Here is a 5,739-nt window from a genome sequence, read left to right as displayed (position 1 = left end):
CTAAGAACTGTTTGGGATTTTTTGAAGCATTTTTTTAAATCATAAAGTTGCAAGTTTCATATTTTATCTCTTCACATAGAAATAAAAATGATTAAAGGGGTTTTCCACGTTCTGACAACTGATGACCTATTCATCGGATAGGTCATCAGTATATGATCGATGCGAGTCCAACACCCGGACCCTGCATTGATCAGCTGATCTGGCTACCTCCGGGCACCGGATGTTTTGAACGGTATGCAGTATTTGGGGCCAGAAGCAGATGGCTCCGACCACTGCATAGCGGCCATTCCGCAGAACTGCAGCTCTGCTCCTATTCACTATTCTGCTCCTATTCACTATCCGCTATTCTTTGACTGGAGCCATCTGTGTCCAGCAATCTCGTCCTATGCTCAGAGGCAGCCGCAGCAGCTGATCGGTGCGGAGTCTGGGCGTCGGACACGCGCCAATCATATACTGATGACATATCTCGTGGATAGGTCATCAGTTGTTAGAACGTGGAAAACTCCTTTAAATTAAAGAAACTTGATAATTGACGTTAATAAGTGAAAGTGCAAATACAAATCTAATTAAGCATTTTTATCTGCTACAAAAAAATGGGACATTTTCATAATCAATGTATAAATAAAAGTCAGTTCTTATTTATCTACTTCCTGACTGGTTGATTCAAAATGATAGTCATAGTCAACTTATCTAGACTAGTGTTTATACAGTATGCTGTCCTATATATACAGTATTTACACAAAATATGGTGCTTAGTAATCCTGTCAATATTTGTAAGCCTGAGGTTTTATCAAACACAAAAGAGCAAAAAATACAAAATAAAATAATTTCTTAGGCAATGTTCACATGTGCGCTGTACCCGATTAGCATGCTGAGCCATTTTTTTCTGGAAAATTTTTGGATACTGTGACGGAAACCCAACGGAACCTATTAAAGTCAATGGGCTCTGTCTGGGACGCCTTGGTGTTCATCATTGCTGTTATTTTTGTTGTTCTGCTCCTATGACGGAGCAGAGCAATAGAAATAGCAACACTGAAGTGAACAGAGTCTTAAAGCTTAGTATTATCTATTATTATCTAGTTCCCTATATTTCTAATACCTAAATTATTCCTATTACAAGCAGGAGCGATATGAGTAATAGAGGAGCTATTCTGGTTGCAGTTTCTAAATGCATATGATATGGTAATATTTTAGCACTGGAAGAGATCAGCACCTAATACAGAAAGCTTTAATGGAATTTCCCTTTAAAAATAAATCTGTTTAAAGAGGCTCTGTCACCAGATTTTGCAGCCTCTATCTGCTATTGCAGCAGATCGGCGCTGCAATGTAGATTACAGTAACGTTTTTATTTTTAAAAAAACAAGCATTTTTGGCCAAGTTATGACCATTTTTGTAGTTATGCAAATGAGGCTTGCAAAAGTCCAAGTGGGTGTGTTTAAAAGTAAAAGTCCAAGTGGGCGTGTATTATGTGCGTACATCGGGGCGTTTTTAATACTTTTACTAGCTGGGCGCTCTGACGAGAAGTATCATCCACTTCTCTTCAGAACGCCCAGCTTCTGGCAGTGCAGACACAGCGTGTTCTCGAGAGATCACGCTGTGACGTCACTCACAGGTCCTGCATCGTGTCAGACGAGCGAGGACACATCGGCACCAGAGGCTACAGATGATTCTGCAGCAGCATCGGCGTTTGCAGGTAAGTAGCTACATCGACTTACCTGCTAACGCCGATGCTGCTGCAGAATCAACTGAAGCCTCTGGTGCCGATGTGTCCGACACGATGCAGGACCTGTGAGCTGGGCTTTCTGAAGAGAAGTGGATGATACTTCTCATCAGAGTGCCCAGCTAGTAAAAGTATTAAAAACGCCCCGATGTACGCACATAATACACGCCCACTTGGACTTTTACTTTTAAACACACCCACTTGGACTTTTGCAAGCCTCATTTGCATAACTACAAAAATGGTCATAACTTGGCCAAAAATGCTCGTTTTTTAAAAATAAAAACGTTACTGTAATCTACATTGCAGCGCCTATCTGCTGCAATAGCAGATAGGGGCTGCAAAATCTGGTGACAGAGCCTCTTTAAGGTATGTAAATCTTTTTCTTCTGTCTTTCATTTAGTAATAGCAGGAGTGTTGTGGCATGAAGTAACAGTTATATAACAGGAAACAATAAACAGGAAGCTCGTGCATGTCTTTAGACCCTTAAAGCCAATGCGAAAAATGCTGCTAACCATATAGGCATAGTCAATTTACTTTCTATATACAACTGGAATAAAAATCAGAAATTACATTTTGGTGACAATGTTGGTAGGATTTCGAGCTCATTCAACTGCATAACCAACCCAATGCTTCAGGTTGTCCCACTGATAATATTCTGATATGTTGAAGCCCGCGAAAATCCCTATATAGCCACATTGCACAATAGTTATTCATAGAAGAGTGCAGTGCAACATTTATTTAAAGGCTGACAATGTTAAGGCGTGTTGCCTTTGTTTAAATAGGTTATAAACTAATATTAAGTTGCCTTTACTAGTATCAGCACATATAGTATGTGTAGTAGCAATATACATCTTGTCAAAACATTAATGCTATCAGAGGCTCCTGCCTAGTGTGCCAGAGGCTATGGAGAAAGACGGAAAGTCCTTACAGCCACCTAATTGCTTAACTATAGGGAGAGTGGGCCTCTGCATATAGATGGCCATGGGGGTAGGACACCTGCTGAAGGGAAAACGTACAAAATACACAGTGAACAGTGTATATTCATATGTAAAATATCCCTATTCATATGTTAGTTAGACACTCACAGTTTTGTCGTAAAAAAAGAAGCACCCTAAGAGAGGGAAAAGGGGAAGGCTGCATAGGGTGCTAGGTGTTGTTAGAAGCAGTTCCATGCTGCAGTTCCCTGCACAGCGGGTGGCCGGGGCACCGTTGTGCAGGAAAACAGTAAAAGGGGCACAGTGCTACAGTAATGGTTCAGACTCTTCACTTTTAGGATCGGTGGAGATCCCAGAGGTCGGACACGATCCGATCATAAAGTGATGGTATATCCGATTGATATGCAATCACTTTATAAGATGATAATTCCCCTTTAAGGCACAGCCCACTTCAAGGGCAGGTCCAAGGGACCAAACAGTCTGCGCCTACAGGCTCCTGAAATGTAAATCCAGTATTTAGTATAACGGGGAATGCTACTATGCAAATATTTCTGTCATTACAGCCAAGAGGAAGGGGGTGATTAGTTTTGCCACTCTTCCTCTTACCTCGGCTGTTAATATCATAGAGCTGATGGTAGAAAAATGTAATGAGCTGTTAGAGGCATTAAATCCCTAAAAATATTTATAGAACAAAACATTGTAATTTGACAAGACAGTAAAAATGTTATCATTCTGTTTTGAAAATAGAGCTGATGTTTTTGTAAGTTAGCTAATAAAAATTAACAGAAATCAGTAGCTGTATACTTTAATACAATCAAGTTTTCCGTAATGTATCGTTACAAAGTTTGCTTTGAAGAAGGTTTTGGATTGCCATTTCAAAGCAACAAAAATTATTTCTTGATTTTTATTAGGCATGATTTAAAAATGATCACATCAGATACACTTTATATAATTATTTGAACATTACATGCCACTGAACGATCTCACAGAGATGTAAAATATGTAAATTACATCTACAGAGATAATTAAATTACAGTTAACATGTGATAACACTATACAAAATCTACTCGGACATGTATTTCATATTTCATGAGGCTTCTTATTTTTACCTAACTTTTTATACTGTTTTTTATTTAAAATATTTAATAAAAATATATGAAATCTATAAATGTTTTGTTACTAATATCCATATCATCCATCATTTATTTTACATTGCTCTGCTTTAAATATTGAAAATGAGATACATTCACTGTAGCAGGTTCCAAAGACAATAAGGAAGTCAGATTTGAAAAGTTTTTTTTAACCCCTATATTAACCTTATTTTTTAAGTGGACTTCTCAGCAGGATCCCTGTGCTATATTTTTTGCTTTGTATGCTGGGTATAATGCCCTATTTCCCAAAAAAATAATAATCTGGAATTAAAGAGGTTATGTGGGGACTGAAAAGGGAAGTGTTTTATATATTTATATCTATGTACATGTGAGTGTAGATATATATATACTTGTCCCTCCAGAAAGGTGTATATTCCTTCCCTCACCCAGTAATGAAATAAAGAGAAAGAGCACGGCGCCACATAGTGTAAGTAAGCCCAGGAATAGCAGTCAGTAAATTCAAGTGAATGCTCACCACAGGACAGTAGATTATTCGCGTTGAAATTGCTGTTTGGAGAGAGTGTTGCTGCCAAGATCCCAGCCGGTGAGGCCAGTTGGCCACCGCAAAAGAGACAATAATTGTTGAAGGAAAAAAGGTGGACCAAAGCCGGCGCTGCTACTCAATGCGGGAACAAATGATGATTAATAATAATGATGTTTTATTGTAAACCAGGCTACGTGTTTCAATGCCGCACCGGCATCTTCATCAGGCCCATACCCCTTGCAGTCCCTGTTAACCCTTGCAGTCCCTGTAAACCCTTGCAGTCCCTGTTAACCCTTTCAGTCCGTTAACCCTTGCAGTCCCTGTTAACCCTTGCTGCACTAAGTACCCTGCAGTAACCCTTGACCTGCACATCCCCAGTTACACAGAAACCGATTCCCTTTGTTTCTCCTTATCCCGTATTAACCCTTAGTGTATAGGGAAAGTTATATTAGGAGGGAGTGGGACAGAAATAGTGAGCGTGTATTGTATTGTAACGTAACTGTATTCATATGTATGTTTAGGTAAGTGGGTGGCGGTATAATTAGGAGTGTGATACCATGTTTATACTGTACTACGTATAGTGTGAGTATACTCAGTATATATTAATTGATATATGTATTGGGGTATACTGATACTATACGGTGATCGGTTACTGTGTTCTGTGTTTAGTTACAGTATTTCATATATGAAAGTGATTACTGTATGTTATACAATTGTATTTACTCAGTCGTATACACTTACGTAGCAGCAAAGCAAGTAGATTAACGTTAGTATAAGAAAAAGGTAGGGGATCTAGGCATAACCCTAGTGACCCTGATTATAAAGGAGGTAATAATGGTGGGTGACACAAGCAAGTGAAATCCACCATTCTACCAGCCCTTTTACATATGGCGAGCCGAGGCCCAAACTGTTTTCAATTTATTTCTGTGTTTTGTACAATAAAATTGTGTTAAAACGTGAACTAAGATAGGCGGAGAGGCATGGACTGATAACATACGTACACGTGAAGTGTTGTGTTATACTGTGCGCCCAGACCTTGAAGTTTGGACGAGTAACACAGTTTTATTTAAGGCTTAATACAGGATACAATTGAGAACAGCGAACCTATTGTTTTTTGTTTTCTTTTCTGAGGTATTAACGTTTTTATTTTGCTTTGTGGCGTGCTGCTCTACGGCGACAAATCGTCGGGCGATCAAGCAACACATTAGAGTCTTCAGCAGTATTGACGTCGGTGTCCTTCATGTGAAATCCAGCTGGTCGGGAAAAAGCGTTCCGGCGTAAAAGGACCTTTTTTATGCAGCAAGGAACAAGGAGGACAACACTGACCAAGATGACTTCTGATAGAGTGAGTATGGATTTCTCCACACTTAAACAACTTTCTAAACATAGTTCATTCGACCCAGTACCCCCCACTACATACAAGTCAGTAGGAATGCTGTGGTCCACACT

This window comes from Rhinoderma darwinii, chromosome 3, assembly GCF_050947455.1.
Source record: "Rhinoderma darwinii isolate aRhiDar2 chromosome 3, aRhiDar2.hap1, whole genome shotgun sequence".
NCBI classification, from domain to species: domain Eukaryota; kingdom Metazoa; phylum Chordata; class Amphibia; order Anura; family Rhinodermatidae; genus Rhinoderma; species Rhinoderma darwinii.
This window is presented reverse-complemented; position numbering follows the sequence as displayed.